Below are 23631 nucleotides of genomic sequence, written 5' to 3' on the forward strand. Positions count from 1 at the left end.
CATCCACAGCTGGAGATTGCCCCAACAAATGAAATCTGAAACTGAAGGCAGTAAAGTGAATGTGAAACTTTGTAAGGCAATGTAAAAGCAGTGGAAAAAGTTGCTGCCTCTTAAAATAAGGTCCCTAGCACTTTAGAATCCCTTCACTGCTAAGGTAAGTAGGCCTAATGCCACTAAGAGTCACAAGCCCAAACCTCCTGGGTGGTGGGGTATTCGCTCCAACATCACCAGGGGCAAAGGGTTTCAGAACTCCCAGGAAAAGGTCACCATGGACGGCTTCCCTGGGGGGGCTGGGGAGCCCAAACCGGATGTATGCACGCCAGAGGCCAGGGGCTGCCGAGGAGAATTCTCTCCATATAAATATACTGGAGCTACAGGCAGGGTTCTGGGCCCTCAAGTCGTTCCTTCCGTCTCTGAAGGACAAGGTGATGGGGATCTTCACAGACAACACCACCACAATGTTCTACATCAGGAAACAGGGGGGCACTCGATCCCCAGCGCTCTCCTAAGAAGCCCCAAGACTTGTGGCATTGGGCCGTCAGACAGGGAATATTCCTTGTTCCTCTTCACCTGGTGGGATTCGAGAACACCATTGCTGACTCCTTCAGCAGGGAATTGTGCTCCTGCCACGAGTAGAAACTTCGGCAGGACCATTTGGACCGCATCTTCAAGTGGGGCAGGTCCCAGTGTCGAACGGGAAATCATATTGTGTCTCCTGTACTATATGAATATATGTATATTGGCCTACGCCAAGCTGCTTACAAGCCACTTAAGAAGAAATCCGCGTTGCAAGGTCTTGACCTCAGATCTGAGTAAGCCACCATTTTAGGTCTATTCACCATTTTAGATTCTCTCTCTAAAGTCACTCTGTGTTCCAAAATGGTGGTGAGTGTCATTCCGAATGTACCATGGCCGTCTTGACCTCTGTGTACAAACTAATATGTAACCTGCCTGCAGGCCACATGTTAGGGTCATGAACTGAGACCTTGTCCTTCGCTGACCTGTGTGTAGGGGATTACCTGTTTCTCCAGCATGGGGTCTGGCATGGATTCACATGCTCATGAATATTCCCCGTCGTCAGGCTGGGAATCCTCGGTATAGAAAAGAAATCAGTATCGGTATCAGTTTCGTTTCTGATCTGTCTTTCTTAGTAGTAACCAATCACTGGTCTCTGGGTCATACTGCCCCCAGCCAATGACTGCCCTCTCCCTAAGCCCCGCCTCTGGCAGCCATCCTCAGATTTTTACCGCACGTTCAAGTGTTGGGAGTCCTCGTGCTGTAGCTCTCAAGCTTTTGCTGCGTTTTCGCGCTTTTTCAGGAGATTTCTCATTTTTCGGTTAAATAGAGCCTCAAGCTCCACCATTTCTACATCCGATCAACGGGGATCCGTTTCAAAGTTTTCTACGCCCCTCAAGGGTGAAGATTTCGTCGAGTTACGCTTTTGGAGGATTCCAGAAGTTCCCAGGCCTACCACGGACATGGCCCAGGAGAAAGGATGCTCGACGCCCGGGAAGCTGTTCAGGACCTGCCCTGGATGCCAGCTTCAGAATGTTTTCAAGGAGGACGAGCATTCGTTATGCCTCTACGGTCTCCATGAGGACAAGACGCACACGGAGAAGGACTGTGCGTTTTGTGGGAACATGTCAGAGCGGACCATGAAGGATCGCCACCTCCGTCTCGCCAACTGGCTGGAAAGGAATAGCCCGTCAGGCGAGAAGAAGAAAAAGAAGTCTGAGCGGTCTTCTAAGTCCTGTGAGGGCGCCCCGGCGACGGGGGCCCAACAAAAGGCCAAACACTGCGAGTCCACGGGCACCGGGAGTGCCGAACGGTCGGGCTCCTTGGCTGCCAGGCAGGGCGCATCCTCCCCGGCGCCAACAACCACGAGCCAACGCTCTGGCTCGGGTAAGAGGAAGTCCGAGAACCCGGCGAAGCTTCTGGAGAGGCCCCGGTCGATCTCGAAGATTCCGGCAGAGGGGGAGCGAGGCTCGGACCCTCCCCCCAAGGTGAAGGCCCCAGGCATACAGAAAGTGACGATGGCCTTAATTCACCCTGCTAAGACCTTGATTGAGGATGTCGCAGCGGCCCTGGCTCAGCCTGTGGAGGCTAAGCCAGTGGAGGCGACCTCAGGACCCAGTGTCTCCCTGCCACCGCAGAGGGAGTCGTCTTTCAGGCCCATTGAGAAGACCCCCACGAAGTCCTCGTTGGAAAAGGTGGGTGAGGGGCAGGTGGCCATCGTGGATACGGACACAACCTCTGAAGAAGAGCTCATCGAAGTCGTGGAAGAGGCCCAGCCCAACCGGAGGAATCCCGACGAGGGCGACGACGAGAGCGACGGTGTCGCCGACGAGGTTCCTCAAGAGCCCTCGCGCCCGTCGTTTTCGGCGCAGCAGGACACTTCGGTGGCCATTTTGTCAGCGATTCAGTCCTTATGCTCGGAGATAAGGACAAGGTTGCCCCTCCCCCCGACGGAGGTACCTCAGCCAGACCCGACGGGGGAACCGGAGCCAGGTCCTTCAGAAAGTCCACCGCATAAGAGGACGACGACGCATCCCACGCCACCTCTCCCACCTCTGCGGCCTGTTTTGCCTTCCCCCCGGTCTACTACCCACGGGGATGATACAGGCACAGACACGGCTACGACAGGTACAGATGACAACAGAGGCGACGACGGGACGTGTCCCCCGTCGCCCCCTGCTCGTGCGTCCCCGCCCGACGAGATTGGATCCTTTCATGCCATGATTTCCAGGGCATCCGAGCTCTTCCAGCTCTGCCCAGAAGAGAAGAAGAAGGAAGGGTTCCTTTACCAACGGCGCGAGGCTAAAAGGAAGACGGTCCTCGCCGTACCACTTCTTGATGACATCTGGGATGAGGGGCTCGCCCTCCTCAAGAACCCTGCCACGGCGCTGGCAAAGAGTGACCGGTACGAGAAGGAAGTACCGGGTCCCCGACGCTGCCCCCTTGTGCCTTCGGGCGCAACCTACCCCTGATTCGGTCGTCGCGGCGGCGGCAAAGAAGAAAGCTAGGGGGGGCGGGCATCGGCCTCGACATCAACTTCCCCGCTGGACGGCGAGGGCAGGAAGCAGGACACGATGGGACGACGGATCATCTCATCCGCAGCAACGACTATCAAGGCGGCCAAAGCCCTGGCTGTCGTAGCCCGCTACGACAGGGAATTGTGGTTCAAAATCGCCCCTCTGTTGTACTTCCTTCCGGACGCCAAAAGGGCTGAGGCCCTTGAAATCCTACAGGAAGGTGAGATTGCTTCGGACCACGCCATCACGGTGGCAACGGACATCGCCGACACCGGTTTCCGTCAGTTGGGCAACAACGTTTGCCTGAGACGACGAGGATGGCTCAAGGCGACGGATTTCCGCCAGGACGTACAAACCAAGGTTTTGGACATGCCCTTCTACGGGAGCAACCTGTTTGGGAAGGCGGTTGAAGAGTCCCTTCAGGCCATCAAGACAGACACGGAGACTGCCCGGGCACTGGGAGTGCTACAACAACGACGGCCATCCTTTCGGAGCTCCTGTCTGCCTCCAAGGGATCCGGCATGGCTCCTCCACGTACTGCCAAGCGGCAAGATCTTCGTCCCAGGAAGCCTACAGGGGACGCGGCAAGTCAGGTGGTGCTCGTCGTCGTTGACAGGGAGGTCAAGGAGGCAAGGCGGCCTCCAAACAAGATTGAACCGACCGTGGGGTCGGGCCCCCGCTGAAGCCCCCCGGTGGGAGGCCGGCTGGCGAGGTTCGTCAGCGTGTGGGAGTCCATCTCCACCGACCGTTGGGTGCTGGACGCCCTGGCCCAAGGGCATGCTCTCGAGTTTCAGAAGAAGTGCCCTCGCGTTCCACCCGTGGCCAGGAAGGAAAATCACGTCCCTCAACTACTGTTGGAAGTAAGGGCGATGCTCAAGAAGGGTGCCATCGAGCTCGTCCCAAAGAGGCTTCGGGGCTCTGGAGTTTACTCAAGGTACTTCCTCGTAAAAAAGAAGACAGGAGGATACCGCCCCATCCTGGACCTGCGACGACTGAACAAGTACATCAAGGCATAGAAGTTCCGGATGGTCACCCTCCAGCACGTGCTGGGACAGCTGGAGGAGGGCGATTTCCTGTCGTCGTTGGACTTGGAGGATGCGTTCTTCCACATCACCATTCTAAAAAGACACCGAAAGTTCTTCAGGTTCGTGGTCCAAGGGCGGCACTACCAGTTCAAGGCCCTCCCGTTCGTATTGAAGTCGGCACCCAGGGTGTTCACCAAGTGCCTCACACCGGTGGCGGCGCGGCTGCGCCTACATGGGATCCACGTCTATCCCTACCTGGTCGACTGGCTCATCCGGGCAAGGCCAAGGGAGCTCGCCGTGGAGCACACTGCGAAGACCGTCCAGCTGCTCACGGACCTGGGATTGTCCATCAACTTTCCAAAATACCACCTGGTTCCGTCGCAAGTCGCCCTGTTTCTGGGAGCCAAGCTCGACACAGTGGCGCGGCTGGCCTTGCTGCCGGAGGAAAGGACCAGGACAATTCTGGGCAAGGTGCAGCGTCTGCTGGCCACGGACATGGCCAGGGTAAGATCGATCAAGTCCCTCCTCGGGATGATGTCCTCCTGCATTTATCTGGTGTGCCTTTACAGGCTTCGGATGCGCCCCTTACAAGAGTTCCTCGATGCCCGCTGGGTCCAGTCGACGGGCAGCTTCGAGGACAGGATCCCTCTCAAGAAGACGTTCCATCAGGTGATGCAGTGGTGGGGTACCCAATCTCATCTGTCGGCGGGCACGGACTTTCAGACCCAAGCTCACCAGGTGACGGTGATGACGGACGCCTCCCTGGAAGGTTGGGGAGCACACTCCGGAGATCTTCACGCGAGAGGCCTTTGGCTACCGGAGGAGAAGTCACTCCACATCAACATCTTGGACCTCCGCACAGTGTTCTGGGCCCTCAGGTCTTTTCTTCCGTCCCTCAAGGGCAAGGTGGTGAGGATCTTCACCGACAACACCACCACGATGTTCTACATTCGGAAGCAGGGCGGAACCAGATCCCCGGCCCTATCCAAGGAAGCCCAGGATCTGTGGCATTGGGTCGTCGCTGCCCAAGGGATGTTTCTGGTGCCTCTTCATCTGGTAGGAATAAAAAACACGATTGCCGACTCACTCAGCAGAGAGCTGCGCTCGTGCCACGAGTGGGAACTACGCCAGGATTGACTCTTCTGATGATGGGGCGAACCCCAAATCGATCTCTTCGCGACGAATTCCAAGTGCCGGAGGTTCGCCAGCAGGTTCCCCAGCCGAGGAGCATGGCCGATGCTTCTCGTTCCCCTGGGACGGCCTATTTCTTTGTGTTCCCTCCGCTGTCGTTGCTGCTCCGGCTCATCAACCAGCTCACGAGGTCCCGGTGCAGGATGATCCTCGTCGCACCGGCGTGGCCGAGACAGATCTGGTTCCCGGACCTTCTGGACTTGTCAACGTCCACACCAGTCAAGCTGCCGACAGACGCAGACCTTCTCTCCAGAAAAGGAGGCGCCATTCTTCACCACAACCCAGAGTCGCTGAACTTGCAGGCCTGGCTCCTGCAGCACTAGAGTTTGGAGGGTACGACATCCCAGCCGACTGCAGAGAGGTTCTTGCAAAGGAAAGGGCGTCCTCAACTCTCAAGTGCTACGGACATAAATGGAAGAGGTTCTCTGTCTGGTGCCGTGCACAGAAGATTAACCCTCTGCGGATTACGGCCCCCCAAGTATTGCCGTACCTACTATCATTGGCCAAGGCTGGATTAACTCACGCTTCCATCAAGATACATCTGGCCGCCATCTCCCGATACACCAGAACTGCAGGTTGGCTGTCCTTGTGGTCTCATCGACTGGTGAAGGAATGTATGAAAGGATTGTTCCGATCATTCCCGCCGGTGAAGGCCCGTGCCCTGGCGTGGGAGCTCAACGTGGTGCTGACCAGGCTCATGGGGCCCCCATTTGAGCCTATGCATTCGGCACCGTTGAAGTTTCTGTCGTGGAGGACAGCGTTTCTCGTGGCCATCACCGCCGCACGACGAGTGGGAGAGATCCAGGCCCTATCTTGCAAGCCTCCATACTTGACTTTTCATAACAAGAGGGTGGTGCTGAGGACGCACCCCTCCTTCATGCCCAAGGTGCCGTCGGACTTCCACCTCAACGAGCCATTGATGTTGCCAGTTTTCTTCCCGTCTCCTTCGACGCTGGCCGAGAGGACTGTGCACTCGCTGGACGTAGCTAGAGCGCTGAAGTTCTACATGGACCGCACAAAGAGTTTTCGGAAGACATCACAGCTGTTTGTGAACTTTGGGACTGTGAATCAAGGGAAGGCTCTCTCGAAGACTTCCATTTCCAGATGGCTCTCAGGCTGCATCATGCACTGTCACCGGTTGGCAAACCGACGGCTGCCCGGCCATCCGAGAGCCCATTCGACCAGAGCGATCGCTGCTACCACGGCGTTCCTGTCTAGTGTGCCCCTGCTGGACATCTTCAGCGCTGCGACGTGGATGTCGACACACACCTTCACAAGATTCTACTGCGTCGATCGGGACTCCAGGGAGGAGTCCAGGGTCGGCCAAGCAGTGCTGCGCAACCTGTTCGCTTAAGGTGAGCCTGGTGAGGAGGTAAGAGATGCTTAATGTTGAGTTGTTGTATTGCTTAATGTTGAGCCTGTTGCCACCTCTCGTGGTTGTGCATGTGTGTACTGCTATGTGTTCTCTTATTTTGAGCATGTGAATCCATGACAGACCCCATGCTGGAGAAGGAACAAGTTACCCAGAGACCAGTGATAAGTTTCTGATCTGTCTTTCTTAGTAGTAACCAATCGATGGTCTCTGGGTCATACTGCCCCCAGCCAATGACTGCCCTCTCCCTAAGCCCCACCTCTGGCAGCCATCTTCAGATATGGAGGCATGTAAAGTGGCAGTATGACCAAGCGAAGAGCCGCAGAGGGGTAGGCGGGAGGGTTCGCATGTGAATCCATGCCAGACCCATGCTGGAGAACAACAGTTACAGGTAAGTAACTTGTTCCGTCAACGAAGCTAATCCGCCAGCACATGTTGAACACAATAGATTCAAATACTGAAATATGAACATTTGTTTAACTATATTGTACAGAAATGTATGAGAAGGCTTAACGAGGAATCCTAAGACCTACTGTTGCCATTGTGACTTGTTGATGAATGTATTAAAGGTAAACCCTAAATTTATAGATGCATGAACTCGGGGCGAACCCTAGATCTCTGATGTATTAACGTGTATTTGAAACTGTTCAGTATAGAATAAAGAACTTTGTATCTTTCTTTGTAACCCGCGTATGGTGTATTTCCTTTTGGGGTACTCAGCCTCAACCTCTTCTTCTTGATTTCACAGATGGCGCCCGAATAGGGACCCTCAAGATTGATGCCAGCTCGTTAAAGGTTGACGCACGCTATCGGACCGGGATCGGACGGTGTCACAAAAAGGGGCCCCTTTCTGAAAGTGACGCAGCACCTCAACAGCGCTGCACAGCCCAATCCCTGGACGATGAGCACACGGTCCGAGTCGGCATCTTGACGAGGGTCCACTTATCGAGGCGGCCAGATTTGCCGAAATCACCAAACACAAGTTAAAATTAGTTAGAAAAGAATTTTGTAATCCGATCAGATCTCCTTAGTATTGATCAGGTGAGTTGTGACCTGAATCTTAAGTATCCTGATAATTTTTTTTGGCGCATTGTATCTGCAACTAAAATTATTGACCAGGTAACACCAGTGTTCTGATATGCCTGGGAAATTGTCTGCCTGCTTCAGGGCGTTATTCCGCAGCGATAGACAATCTTTGGAATTTAGCCATCCGGCACCACAGGAGTGTGGTAGTATAGTGTTTAATGATATTTGGCACAGACAAACTAGACATGCTTCCGAACTTGAGTGGCTGATCAATAGTAGTTTTGAAATCCCTCGTATTAAGTATTTAGAGTCAATTTTATTAAAGAAAAAGGCTAAACCTGCAGCATTCAATGTTTTACAGAATTGGAAGAAAGAAGCTTTGTCACAACTTAAGAGTAGAGAAAAACATGCACGCCGTCATAAGACGAACGCTGAAAAAGCGTGTGTATGTGTGTATATATATATATATATATGTGTATATATATATATTCTGAGTCAGCTAGGAGTATGGATAGGGCTTTCTCGCTTGGCATTCAGAAAATCTATCCTTCTAAAGACTTTCATGTTTCCGACGATCTTATTGACAAATTGTTAAATGAACGAAGGCCTGGTGCCATTGCGCCGCCTCCGTATTTCCCTCTTCCTGCTGGTTTGCCTCTTCCTGCTGTTCCTCCCATCCCCCCTGTTGTTCCTCTTCCTCCAGTAGTTGTTCCTCCTTTTGTTGCTGCTCCTCCACCTTTTCCTGTTGTACCTGTGATAACACTTCCGTTGAACATGCCCACTCTCCCTCTTCCAAGTGGTACTGCACCGCTTGTAGTAGATCAGGGAGCGGGATTAAGGGTTGTCACTCGCAATACTGTACCTCCAGAGAAGAAACGTAATTTGATTGCGTGGGCTAAATATTGTATGGAGAGAGATGATCGAGCTAATGTTTTTTCTACATTTCTAATATGGACAATTTTCCTGGGAAAAATGTTTTTGAGGGATTAGGGATTCACTTATGCGTAATGTAAGACAGATTAAACAATACAGATCTCCCACAAGGGTTGAGGGATCTGAACACCTTAGCACTTTCTAGAGACACTGTGGAGAAAGTACAAGAGCATGTTGAGAGGGTATTTGAGTATAGAAAGGAGTTGGAAAGGTTACAAGATGAAGATGAAGATGAGGATAGTATGTATGTACAGAAATGGTTTCTTCCTTGTCGTAAATCGATATCTGAGGAAACAAGAATTTGCATGAAAGACTAGATTAGATGGATCTCAGGCACGTCGATAACTCCAGTTGAAGTATATGACACTTATAGTCAGTATAAGCAAGAAATGCAGAGAAAAGTGATACAGGTAATGGTAGAGTACCTACAGGATGAGTGCGTCAAAAGAAAGATGTGTTGTTCCACAGAGTTAAGTATTTATAAGAGAGCTTTTTCTCTTAACGCTTCTTCGGCTGCTTTAGCGCTCGATTTGGCTCTGTTGCTTAGTAAGCCTTCGGAGTTGCCTACTTCTCAGTTGCCTCTGAGAGAGGTTCCTTCGACATTTGTCCCAAAAATTGAGATTCCCGTTGATGCTGCTGCAGGTACACCTGCTCGAGATAGTCCCGCACATTATGTGTCAGTCTGTTCACGTCCCGTTCTCAAGACAGGAAGTGAACACTAGTAGACAATCTATTCCCGACATTAGGAAAAATCCGACCGGGTTCTATAAAGAAATAGTCTGTTTTGCAATCCTCATTATGCACCTTGTGATATTGATTTGTTATTTCCTGTACTGCTGCCCGTAGATTTGTGGAAACATGTTAGGACTATAGACGATGTAGCAAGGTTAGGAGATAACATGGGCTAACATAATTAAACTCGATGGAGAAAGGCCAGCTGGCGAGAGAACGCCTCAGGTGATACTAACTTTGCCTGACATAATTGTTGCGAAATTGAAAACTATGATTCCCGAAAAGAGAATTATTTGGGACAAGCTTACGGCCTGTGTCCAAGGGAAGTCTGAGGGTGCGACCGAGTTCTTTAATCGGTTCGAACAAATATTCTCGGATTTCAGTGGACAAGACTTAGGCACAGAGTCTGGGAAAAGATTATTCATAGACAAATTTGTGCGTGGATTGCTGCCTGACATCCAGTCGCAAATTATGTCTTCTGAGAGCGCTTGGCAAGCAAAGTTTCAATCAGAAATACTGCACATGGCTCAGTACTATGAGAATCGTGTCAATAATGAAAAGGAAAGAATCGAAAAGAGAAAACGTGATTTGAAGACAAAACTATTATCACAACAAATTGTTGGAGGCCCAAGAGGGGGTAATTCGCAGTTTAGAGGTCAATATGTTCCACAAGGAAATGTGCCCTTGGGTCCTGTAAACATTAACCAGTGTGCCTATTGTCGACAAGAGGGTCATTGGCGTGCACAATGCCCGGTCCTTCCACAAAGGTCAAATAACACATTTGGAAATATGGGTAGACCATCCAGAGGTCGCCCGGGTGTAAGGGGCCCTGTTAGGGGTCAGTTTGCACAGGATCTGCAGCAACCTTTTTCACAGGATAATCAGGTACCAAGTGTGGATACTAGAAACATATTTGATCATCCTTCTGCTGCTTACCTCTCTAAAGAACTTCCTTTTGCCGATATTTTGTTTCGCTAGGATTGCCCGAAGCAGAGTTTGGAACCTACGCCTATTCCCGTTAATCAGAAAGGCCCCTATGTTGAAATGATAGTGGGAAATAGGAAACATCTGTTCTGGATAGATACAGGGGTGCAAAAGTGTTCCATTGATCATTCTCGGGTTCCAAACAATTCAATGTCAGGGCAAAGCAATGTTTCTGTAGGGTTTTCTGGAACTCCAGTTGTTTGTCCGGTTTCTTTGCCGGTGCCTATCTCTTTGGGTCCGTTTACGGACCATTGTCCATTCCTTTTGACTTCGAATTGTGGAGAGAATTTGCTGGGGTTGAATCTGTTGAAGGAATTAAATGCGGTAATTCATTGTTCTTCTGAGGTTGTGCGTTTGACGATTTCACCACAGCAACTTTCTGTCTCTCAATTCTTGACTAGACCTTTACCGCCAGAATTCAGTACAAGAGTGTTTATGGGCAATTGATGACAATGACGTCAATGTTTTGCAGATCGAGCCTGTTAAAATAGTCTTGAAACACAGAGTAAAGCTGCCACGTATTCCACAATATAAGATTTCAGTTGAGGGTGAGTAAGCTTTGAAATGCATAGTCTCTGATTTTGTGCATCGAGGGGTGATTGAGGAAATTGCAGGTAGTTTGTGCAATAGCCCGATTTTGCCTGTGTGCAAAAAAGGCGATAATGCAATTCCATTTCGTTTCATAATTGATCTACGTGCCATCAATAAGATCGTCGCTCCACAATTTCCAATTGTGCCTGATGTGACGACAATATTGACTATGATCCCGGCTTCAGCTACTTTAGTGTTGTGGATCTGAAGAATACCTTCTTTACTATTCCTATACACAAGGACAGTAGATATTTGTTCACGTTCACCTTAGGGGGAACACTCGTTCACCTTTACCCGTGCACCGCAAGGTTACACGGAAAGTCTTAGTATCTATAGTAGGGCTTTGAAAGAACAGCTTGATACCCTTGAATTGCTCTCTACTTGTACGCTGCTCCAATACATTGATGACTTGCTTTTCGCTGCTGATTCAGAGATCGCTTGTAAGGAGGGCACTGTGTTATTACTTATACACTTGGCTAAACATGGACACAAAGCTTCGCTTAACAAGTTTCAATATTGTTGTCAGGAGGTCGCCTATTTAGGCCATCTCCTGTCAAAGGAGGGAAGAAGATTGACACCTGAACGGATAAAACTAATTTCTAGCATGTTTGTCCCAAATACACAGAAGGAAGTCAGCGCCTTGATAGGAATGGCTTTACTGTAGGCAGTGGATCCTCAGTTTCGAGGGGATTGGGTCCTCCGACGTATTCCATATCTATGACATGTAATCACCACAGCTGTGCTGCTTCGGAAACTTTTTCGGCGTCCTGCGTCGATGACGTCGATGCGCCGTCGTCGAGGACCTCGTCCGACGTCATCCGATGTGATAAGTAGGACGCACGACGCCCATAGCCTCAGTTCTGTTTTTTCCACGAACGTGTTGCTTCGTGTTTCTCGGTTTAAACGCCTCGACTCTTTGGAGTTCTGTTCTATCTCGGTTCTTCGAACCTGTTCGTTTGTGAAAATCCTTCTGAAGATGTCTAATTCGTCTTCGACCCCGCGTCTGGGTTTCAAGAAGTGCGGGGAGTGTGGGTCCAAGATGTCGGTGACGGACTCGCACAACGCCTGCCTCTGGTGCCTCGGGGAGGCCCACGACACGGATGACTGTATCGACTGCCAGTCGCTCACGTCCAAAGCCTTACGCGAACGTAAGAAGAAGTTGTTGGTAGGTCGGGTGTCCAAGCCCCGGAAGTCGAAGTCTGCGGGGCTTTCGACGGATGATTCGAGGGGTGACTCTCCGTGTCATCGTCGGAAGTCTCGTGGGTCTCCTTCTAGGAGTCGGTCTTGCCACTCCTCAGCCTCTTCGAGGCATTCTCGGAAGCGCCGTCACTGGTCGTCTTCCAGGCCCTCTTCGGAGAGCGCCTTGATAGGAATGGCTTCTTACTGTAGGCAGTGGATCCTCAGTTTCTCACTAGTGATTAAGCCGATGTTGGGTCTGAGGAAGAAGGGCATTTGTCCGCCATTGCCGTGGAACATTGAGCACCAGCAAGCATTTGATTTGTTCAAGACTGCATTGTGCTCGGCACCGGTTTTGAGCACACCAAAGGCCTGTGTGTTGTTTGTGCATGAATGTGATGGATGTGCTTTGGCTGTGTTAACGCAGGAACATGGAGGGAAGAATAGGCCATGCGGTTACTTTTCTTCCACCCTTGATCCTGTAGCATGCGCTCTGCTAAGATGTTTGTGAGCTGTCGCTGCTGCTGCTGCGTCTGTAAAACAGAGTGAGGGAATGGTCCTAGGCCATCCTCTAACCCTGATGGTGCCTCACTCTGTAGATGTTCTATTGAACAGAACTCAAACGCAACACCTCACGTCCGCACGGTTGACGAGATATGAATTGATCTTGTTTGCTCCTCACATATAAATTAAGAGGTGTTGTGTCCTTAATCCGGCTGAACTCTTACCTTTCCCGCAAGGTACTGCTTGCAGTGACGAAGAGTCACATGATTGCCTGTACACTACTGAACAAGAGACAAAGGGTAGAATTGATCTAAAAGACACTCCTTTGAACAATCCACAAGGGGAGCTGTTTTGCGATGGCTCCTGCTTCAAACTTCCGGATGGTACATCCACAGCTGCTTATGCAATCACCACATTAAGCACGGTCGTGGAAACCAAGAGAATCACGCATAACTCTGTGCAGGCCGCAGATATATAGCATTGGCCCGAGCTTGTGAACTTTCCAAAGGGCTTACAGCAAACGGATATACTGACAGTCGGTATGCCTTTGGGGTGGTTCACAACTTTGGTAGACTTTGGTCAGAAAGAGGGTTTTTAACTTCACATGGTACAAAGATTCAGCATGGCTCCCTAATAGTACAACTGCTCTCAGCCCTTGCACTCCCTACTCAGCTAGCTGTCGTGAAATGTGCAGCACATCAAAAGATTGTAGATGATACAGGGAAGGGGGACGCCTTCGCTGATCAGATAGCTAAACAGACTGCCACCGATTTCTCTGCAAACGTATACATTTCAAGGGAGACTGTAAATGCCTATGTAATGGATGAGGGTGTTGACTCTGTAAGAGACATCCAAGCCGATGCCACACTAGAGGAGTCCAAGAAATGGGCTGAAGGCTTGGGGAAACTCGATGATGATGGGTGTTGGGTGGATGTAGTTGTAGGGAAATGGCTACTTCGTGACACATATATAATGATGTCCGTCATGGCTCATGCCCCTACACATATATGTGCCCGGAAGCTTACAAAAATGTTGGAGAAAGTTTGGGCAAATGACAAAATCTCTAAAATAGCTTAGCGATCTGTTCAGGACTGTATGATCTGTTTACAGCACAATGTGAGAAAGGGAACATCCACTCCCAGGGGAAGTTTTGGTCTGCCTTCTGTCCCCTTTGAGGTCATCCACTTTGATTTTATAGAAATGGAACAGTGTAATAACTTGAAATATGTGTTAGTTGTTATCTGTGCTTTCAGCAAATGGGTTGAGGCTTTTCCTGTTAAAGACGCTACAGCCATGAATACTGCAAAAACTATGTTAAAGGAGTACTTTCCTAGCTACCAAGAGTCATCTGGTCGGACAATGGTCCACATTTTGTTGCTACTGTAATTCTGCAGATATGTGCGGCACTACGAACGGTTCCGTTCGGCCAGACACGCTCAGAGTGCCGGATTAGTAAGACACAACGGCATCATCAAGAACAAGCTTGCTAAAATGTGTGCCGGCACCAAACTAAAATGGCCGGACGCCTTACCGATCGTGTTGCTAGCCATGCGTACATCCTCTCAAACTAAGACTGGGCTCTCTTCATTTGAGGTGGTAATGGCGACACCTGCTAATATCTGGAACCTTCCAAAATGCCGGTGTTTGAGAAATGTTGAAAATGTACTTCTTTCAGACTATTATAGCCAGTTGACTAAAAACCTGCATTTGATTTATCACCAGGTGCGAGAGGCTTTACCTGTACGATACAAGGGCCCAGGTCATAGCATTCGGCCCGGTGACTGGGTGTTGACAAACACATTTGAGCGATCCTCTTGCCTTGCACCTCGGTGGTGGGGCCCATTCCAGGTCCTGCTGGTCACACAAACTGCGGTGCGGGTCGCAGGCAGGAAAAACTGGATCCACGCGACGCATGTCAAGAGGATTCCACACCCAGTGCCATATGGTACAGAGAAACAGAACCCCTCACCAGTACTGCAACCAACGATCCCGAAGCAGTAAACAGCATTGAGTGCATCAGAGATTCTCTCTGAGCCAGTGAGGCCTGGGGAAACAGCCATCTTGTCTCCACACTCTCCAAAAGTTTTGCTTCCGGAAACTGTTGTTCCGGATCTTGGATCTTCACTTGCTCTTGATATGTCGCTTCCAGCGGGAAGTGACGACACGTTGTTCTTGGATCAATCGGTACCAGGGACAACAAGGTACAATTTGCGTCCAAGGAAATAGACTTACGGCACGGTTCGGCTGTGCATTCGGAGAAGAAGAGAAAGATCATCAAGGGCTTGCTTTTGGCCCAAGTAATTGTTCGGAAAAAGGGGATTCTGTTGGCTAGGGTTGTGGAAGGACTAAGAAGTCGCTCGGCCCGGGAGGTCGCCAGCCAAAAACACTGGGGTTTTTTCATTTGAAAACTGCAGTGCCTGCAACCGCTACGGCTCGTACAGGACTGATAAATGATCGTGTGACCAGCTATGAGAATGGACAAACTATTTGGGCCCCGAAAACGTACTGCTGTCTTTTTATAATGTCAATTGGTTTTATAATAGTAATTGTTTTAGGCTTTTGGTACCTGGAAGAAGTGCATCCATTCGAAACCTTGTTACCAACTGAAAATGTACCCACTGTCTCTACTCCTTTCGTGCATCTGCACACTTTATCTCCTAGAGATTCTCAGCATAGACAGAGATATTACAATAATACATTTTCTGATGTTTGTTAATCTGCTTAGAATCACATGCTGTGCATCGGTCCGACATCCAGTGGTCACTGCGGAGTATTGCATTTTGTTTTTTGTAGTCGAAAAGGGGACGTCGACAAGGCGTGTTTGTAACACTATCCCTATAGTGACGTGCGTTGTACCCACAATCCCTCACGCGTCGAGGTCCCGCCGATTGTTTTTTTCCGCCCAGCTTATGGTCGCCTTACGCGGAGCTCCTAGAGAGACATTGCTAAACAATTACTACGGACCTCGGTCCTTAATATATACTTATTGTTAAAAGATCCCTCCCCTCGACGTTAGCTGTGAAGCTGTTTCTCCGCCGAGCAAGTTTTCGACGGAGGGGAAGAGACGGAGGAGATCCTTCGGCGCTGCCGAACACGTGGCCAGGCCTCGCCGGCCAACATACAGTAGGGAGAGTGGGGGTTTCGAACTTTTACCTTCTCGTCGAGAATGTCTTTCTTTCTCCCCTATCTTTCCCTTGGGGTTGTTATCACCAGTTTTTATTGCCTCAGCTATGGAGAGGACACCTTTTAAGTTTTGCCCACGCTGTAGGGGCAAATGCACTTGGAAGGACAAACACAAGCTCTGTAATCGTTGCTTGCCCCTCGATCATAAAGAGGACAGCTGCGCGGCCTGTAAGCTCTTGAAACCAAGAACTCTTAAAGAACGGAAAGTTAAGAGGTGGGCGGACTACGCTATGTTGAAGTCAGTTTCCTCACCCGCCGCCGCTGTTACAGAAAGTGACGAGGAGGGTGATAACTCGACGTCTGTTACGGAAGTCATTAACCCCCAGAAGGAGCGCTCGCGCTCCTCGACGTCCGTCCCCGGCCCCGACGGGCTCGGCTCACGCCCTGCTTATGGGGATGAACACCCCGGCGACAAGGACGCACACAGACCCCATAGGCCTAAGCACACAACCCACGGCTCTTCTTCGTCCAGGACGAAGGATCCAGCAGCGCCGAAGGGGACGCAGGGCACTCCGGCGTCGACCTCAGACCGTAAGGGTCTCAAGCCCCACCCGCAAACGCAGCCGCGACCAGCGATTGGGCTTTCATCTAACACGGGCGCTACCTCAAAAACATCCGACGTAACGCTCCATAGAGCGGCCATCGAAAAACAACGCGCAACGCAGGCAACGCCAACTCCAGAACCCTCGACTGACGAACTCGTCGTCGAGAGTCTGGCGAGAATTGTTTCCGAGGACAAACGTAAGCGGACAACGAAACAGACGTCGAATACCGCACCCAAGGAAATAGAAATGCCGAAAAAGCACAAGAGTAGCCAGGAACTGCCCCATCCATCTAAAGGCACTTCTGAACTACCGGAGGGCTTTTCTGAGGGCGACCAAAACCTTTCGTCGACGACGTGGGAGCGTTCGAAGCGTTTTGAAGGTGAAAACACTGATTTCCCCCCTCTAGACTATTCAGGGGTTCCCCATGAGACCATGGAAAGACTCCATTCTTGTATGGAAAAGATGGAGAGGTTTTTGGATAGCCAAAACCCACCCACACCCAAAAGACCAAGAGAATGGACCCAGGATGACCCTAGGGTCAAGATTCCTAGGCTGTTTCCCCCTTCTACAGATGCATATGACCTCACTGAAGAGGAGCAATACCCCCAGGAAGATGAGTGTTTAGGTGGAGAGGAAGAACTTGAGGAGGAGAGGTTTGAGGAAGACCCTTACACTAGCGCAGGAGCTTTTGAAGAAGATACAGCTACCTCACAGCCCTGGCACTCCCCATCAGTGCAGCCTTGGCATTCCCCATCAGTGCACTCAGACCCTGATGTCTTTCACCCTTCTCCTCCCAAGGACTCACCTATAGGGAACACCTCCCCCATACCTCCCCCATAGATGACCAGCCTTCACTTAATGCACTATTGCACAAGGCAGCAGCGCATTTTCAAATAGAAACAGGGGAGACTCTTCCGGACATAGACTTTGTAGAAAAAGTTATTAAAGAAAAAGCCCCGGTCAGTCAGTCCATTCCGCTCCTGGCTTCTATAAAGAGAAGAATAACTCCTTCCCTTTCCAATCCGGCCTTAGTCAGAGGGGTCAACCCTCGGATAGAAAAGCTCTTCAGCCCCTCGTCTTCTGACCCTTTGTACATCAGGGGACATTCTATTCCGGACTCTGTGGTAGTGACTAACACAAGAAAGAGAGCGGGGGTACCACTATCTACTAGTGAGGCACCACCTGACAAAGAGGGCAAGAAGCTCTATGCACTGGGGAAGAGAATCACGACCTATGCCGCCTTCTCAACCAGGATCGTGAATAACAATTCCCTATTAGCTAGCTACGCAGATGCACAGTGGAGCAAGCTGCGCAGCGAAGCAGAGGACGCACCAGAACCCCTGCGTTCACGCCTGTTGGCTACTATATCAGAGGGAACTCTCGTAAACCAGGGCATCGTAAAGAACTCCTTAGATGCCGCAGAGACAGCTGGCCGCTCCCTGGTTCAGGGAATACTTCTCAAACGCCATGTATGGCTGCGCAATTCGGGATTTAAGCCAGAAACCCAGGCTTCCCTAATAAATAAGCCCATAGAGCAGACACATCTGTTTGGGAAAGCAGTTGATGAGGCCCTAGAACATGCGAAGAAGGAGTTTGATACCATCAAGACTCTTGACCAAATTTCGAGGCCACCTAACAGACGCAGCTATGGCAACAGACGCTCCTTTCGTGGCCAACGCCAGCAGCAAAGCCAACAACAATTTTACTCTGCTACCAACTGGCCCTCTAACCAAAGCACCCAGTTCAGTCAAAGAGGCCAACGTCGTGGCAAAGGAAGAGGGCGCGGCTCCAGTCCAAAAGGCCCCACGCCCAATACCAACAAATGACCCAAAGATTCGGGTCCCCTCCCATGCATCACCGGTCGGGGGCCGGCTAACATCGTTCCTTTCAGCATGGGAGGGAATGTCAGACCGCTGGGTATTATCCACCATAGCCCACGGATACTGCATAGAATTCAACGGTTCCCCGAAATACAGACCCCCACGGAACCAACGCATGACAGAAGAGCTACTGAAAAAAGAAGCTATAGAGGCTGTCCCCCTATCTCAGGTATCAGAAGGTATTTATTCAGTGTACTTCCTTGTACCCAAAAAGGACCTAACCATGCGCCCTGTATTGGATCTGCGCCCAGCGAACAACTTTGTCAAACCCCAAAAGTTTCGTATGGTGACCTTGCAGGAAGTAATCCCACTGTTATCACAGAGGTATTACATGACAACACTAGACATGAAAGATGCATACTTTCATATTTTAATGTTGCCAGCGCACAGAAAATACCTCAGATTCAAGATAGAGAACAAACACTACCAGTTCAGAGTACTACCCTTCGGGATAGCATCTGCACCAAGGGTATTTACGAAAGTACTGGCAGTGGCAGCGGCCCACTTGCACAGATTATACATCCCGGTTTACCCGTACCTCGACGACTGGCTCATAACTGGGGATTCTTACGAAACATGCTTCTCCAATACCCAAAGGACTGTAGACCTTTTGTCCCAACTGGGCTTCTCCATCAACGAAAAGAAGTCCAGCTTAGACCCCAGCCAAATCAAACAATTCCTAGGGGCTCTAATTCAAACAAGGGACGGCCTCGTCTTCCCCTCCAACGAGAGGGTCCAAAACATGCTGTTTCAGATCCCCCAATATGTGGCAGGTCGACAGGTGATGGTACGCAAAGCAATGCGCCTGCTAGGGATGATGGCGTCATGTATTTATTTGGTACCTCACGCGCGCCTGCGCATGCGCCCAATGCAAGAGTGGCTCTACAGCCAGTGGTGTCAGGCCAGCGGACAATGGGATGATCTAGTGGTGGTCTCGCAGGCCTTGGTTCTCTCGCTACGGTGGTGGACAAAGGAAAACATGTTATTAGGGAAAACTTTTGCCACACCCGCAGTGGAAGCCACTCTAACCACAGACACATCCCTTACAGGATGGGGGGCTCACCTATCCCATCAGACTGCTCAAGGAGTGTGGACTCCGAGCTTAGCATCCAAGTATATAAACCTGCTGGAACTATTAGCAGTGTTCAAAGCACTGAAAGCCTTTCAGGAACACTTACAAGGAAAGACAGTGATGGTCCTCACAGACAGCACCACAGCCATGCACTATCTCAACAAGCAAGGGGGCACTCACTCTCCAGGACTGTCCAAGCTGTCCCAGAATATATGGAAGTGGGCTCTCAAACACAACATGTTCCTACTATCACAACATGTACCAGGGGAACTCAATCTGCTAGCAGACAAACTCAGCAGAGACTTCCCCCTACCCAAAGAGTACGAATGGCAATTGCACGAAAACATCGTCTTAGACGCCTTCACGCAATGGGGTTTCCCAGAAATAGACCTGTTCGCAACCCTGGAGAACTCACAATGCCAAAGTTACGCCTCCAGGTACCCCCAAAACCAGTCCAAGGGGAACAGTCTGTTGATTCAATGGTCAGGGAAATTTGTTTACGCCTTTCCCCCGACTCCCCTCCTCAACAAAGTGGTGCACAAGATGCACCAAGAGCAGGTTACCATGATACTAGTAGCCCCAATGTGGGCCCGGCAGCCATGGTTCGCTCACTTGATGGAGATGTCCCTATCTCCCCCAATGAAACTTCCCTGCCCGTACAACATGCTGTCACAAGACAAGGGCAGGACACTGCATCCATGCCCTCAGACCATGAACTTAGCAGCCTGGCTCCTGAGATCATAGAATTTGGACATTTACATCTCCCTCAGAGATGTATGGACATCCTCAGGGAAGCCAGAAAACCTAATACTCGCCACTGCTATTCTAGCAAGTGGAAAAGATTTGTCATCTGGTGTAGAAGTAAGAACATCAACCCAGTTGACTGCTCTGCCACTAACATTATTCTGTACTTGACCCATTTACTGGATTCAGGTCTAGTGTTTAATTCCATTAAAGTCCACCTAGCGGCACTTTCTGCATACACCACTTCCCAACTTAAAGTGTCGTGGTGGAAGATACCAGTTATCAAGGCCTTCATGGAAGGGGTAAAGAGAATACACCCCCGATAGCTAACCCAGCTCCCGGATGGGACTTAAACGTGGTACTTTCGAAACTCATGGGCACTCCTTTCGAACCCATGCACAAGGCAACTCTTAAATACCTCACGCTTAAGACTGCTTTCCTAATAGCTATCACCTCCATTAGGAGAGTAAGTGAACTACAGGCTCTTTCTGTACTAGACCCCTTCGTATCAGTTCACAAGGACAAGGTGGTTCTTCGCACACACCCAAGGTTTGCACCAAAATTCATCTTGAAATTTCATGTAAACCAATCTATAGAACTACCAACGTTCTTTCAAAATCCTTCCAGCTTGGGGGAAAGAAGTCTGCATACACTAGATGTACGCAGAGCTGCCATGTTCTACATGGAAACAACCAGATCACTGAGAGAGACTAATCAGTTCTTTGTCTCGGTGGCAGCAGGAAGAGAAGGAGATTCAGTCTCTAAATCCACTATATCTAGATGGATTGTACAATGCATCACTCTCTGTTACACTCTTGCTAAGAGAGAACTACCCTTCAAGCCAAGAGCACATTCCACTCGAGGCACTGGGGCTTCCATAGCATTCATTGCAAATGTTCCCCTTGAGTCCATCTGCAAAGCGGCTACCTGGAGTTCTGTGCACACCTTTACAAAACACTACTGTCTAGATGCACACTCTAGATCTGATTCCCAGGTGGGACAGGCAGTATTAAGACATCTTTTCTCTACTGTTCCTTCTCATAACCTACCGCCAACTCCGGGTACTGCTCGCTAGTCTATGCACAGCATGTGATTCTAAGCAGATTAACAAACATCAGTAGACAATGCATTACTTACCGTAAAAGCATTTCTGATGGTTGTATCTGCTTAGATTCACATGCGCCCGCCCTTCCTCCCCGCTCGGATGGAAGGAACATAGACATCCTCTACTATATTTCTCTCTTTTCTGTACTCACTCACGTCTAGAAGGCTCCCTCAGGGCAGAAAAATACAAACAGAGGGACCTCGACGCATGAGGGATTGTGGGTACAACGCACGTCACTATAGGGATAGTGTTACAGACACGCCTTGTCGACGTCCCCTTTTCGACTACGAAAAACAAAATGCAATACTCCGCAGTGACCACTGGATGTCGGACCTATGCACAGCATGTGAATCTAAGCAGATACAACCATCAGAAATGCTTTTACGGTAAGTAATGCATTGTCATTACTCATCATGAATGCTACACATGTCATTTTTAATAAGTCCAACTGTTGGGTTTGTTCGCATTTACTGCAACACTGGGATAAGGGGTTAGGTTGGTATATTCATCCTTTACCTTTGGCAACTGCTTGTTATGCTTCTCTTAGAGCACTGTTCTTTGGCCGGTGGAACGATAGCACCTCGGGGAACTTTGACGGTACTAATTTGAATAGTTTTGAGGAACGTGTTCTTACATCCCCGGGATGCTCACTTTTTGTGAATAGGAGCAAGCTCAATGTTGCTTCTAATAGGCCTTCTGATAGACTGTCTCGTCCTTTTCAATCTTTGATTTCTTTCAAGATGGCTCCTATAGGCAATAAGGATGCCACTCCTCCTTCTTACACTGTCAACCATAGTCCAGATTCAGTTTCTTTCTGCATACAAAAGAATGGCACTCAGTCAATGGGAAATTTTAGAGGTTGCGCCAACGTTGCAAATTTGACTGGGGAAGACAGACCTTTGTATGTAGGCGAACCTGTCTACTTTGTTCGCGGTAATGTAGCATTTCCATGGTTACTCAGAGATTGGCAGGGAACTTGTTATTTAGGGATCTTGTTACCCGGAGTATTCATAGCCAGTACTGTAGAGGTTTCAAAGGCTCGTCCACGACGAGACGAGACGAGAATGGTGACACTCCGGCACAGGTTCTGGGAGACGTAGCGAAATCCTTTGTGCCATTCTGGGGACAAATAGCAAACTCTGAAGACATCAGGAGACTAGCGAGAGTACTGGAGAGAACCATGAACCGGACCACAGACATACTCTATAATATGACGTTAGAACAGAAAGCAATAAGATTAGTAGCACTTCAGAACCGAATGGCATTAGATGTCATTCTGGCTGAACGTGGTGGAGTGTGTAAATTAGTGGGGTCTGCTTGCTGTGTTTTCGTGCCAGATTCCTCCCCAACTATTTTCAAGCCAATACAAAATCTGCATGTCCTTAGTTCAGAAGTGCATGTTCCCGAAGGAAACTGGGATCTTAGCGCTTGGTTCTGGGACTTCTTGCGATCTTGGGGTTGGAAGGTACTTTCGGTCTTTCTGATCATTTTGGGAATTTTGTTCCTTTGTTGCTGTATATAGTGTCTACCTAGTATATGTTTGATGCTAGGGGGATGCTGCGCACAGGCGATGGGTACATTAGGACACAAGGTATATGCTCCAGATAAGAACTGCAAAGAGTATGTGTTGAGATTCTGACAGCTGATCTAATGGCAATAGATATTTCCGATAGTGATTCAGGGTGTATGGACGCTGAGATGTGGAGTTGTTCGTAAAGTGACCAGAAGTAGTTTAGAGCTTGGCATAGGCCAAAAGGAGGGTTTGTCGAACGGTAAATCATATTGTGTCTCCTATACTATATGAATATATGTATATTGGCCTACGCCAAGCTGCTTACAAGCCACTTACGAAGAAATCCGCGTTGCAAGGTCTTGACCTCCGATCTGAGTAAGCCACCATTTTAGGTCTATTCGTCATTTTAGATTCTCTCTAAAGTCACCCTGTGTTCCAAAATGGTGGACAGTGTCATTCCGAATGTAACATGGCCGTCTTTAATATGTAACCTGCCTGCAGGCCACATGTTAGGGTCATGAACTGAGACCTTGTCCTTCGCTGACCTGTGTGTAGGGGATTACCTGCCTGTGTCAACAAAGCTAATCCGCGAGCACATGTTGAACACAATATATTCAAATACTGAAATATGAACATTTGTTTAACTATATTGTACAGAAATGTATGAGAAGGCTTAACGAGGAATCCTAAGACATACTGTTGCCATTGTGACTTGTTGATGAATGTATTAAAGGTAAACCCTAAATGTATAGATGCATGAACTCGGCGCAAACCCTAGATCTGTGATGTATTAACTTGTAGGTGGGCTGAAAATCATTTTTCGACTGCATAAAAGGCATGACTATTATAATGTACAGCCCCACTCACTGAGTACACCGAACCGAGCTGGAGTTCGCTGTGTTGTATTGAGGGCTGATAGCTATCTGTTGTTTTGTCCTTTGAAACTGTTCAGTATAGAATAAAGAACTTTGTATCTTTCTTTGTAACCCGCGTATGTTGTATTTCCTTTTGGGGTACTCGGCC

General features: G+C 49.5%; 1 protein-coding gene across 1 annotated transcript in view; it reads left to right on the plus strand.

Annotated features, from left to right (window-relative positions):
* Positions 1-23631, plus strand: part of NDUFS2 (NADH:ubiquinone oxidoreductase core subunit S2) — a 502212-nt gene that overhangs the window by 239136 nt on the left and 239445 nt on the right. The gene's annotated exons all lie outside the window — the stretch shown is intronic.

This window comes from Ambystoma mexicanum, chromosome 1p, assembly GCF_040938575.1.
Source record: "Ambystoma mexicanum isolate Mex_15411 chromosome 1p, UKY_AmexF1_1, whole genome shotgun sequence".
NCBI lineage: Eukaryota > Metazoa > Chordata > Amphibia > Caudata > Ambystomatidae > Ambystoma > Ambystoma mexicanum.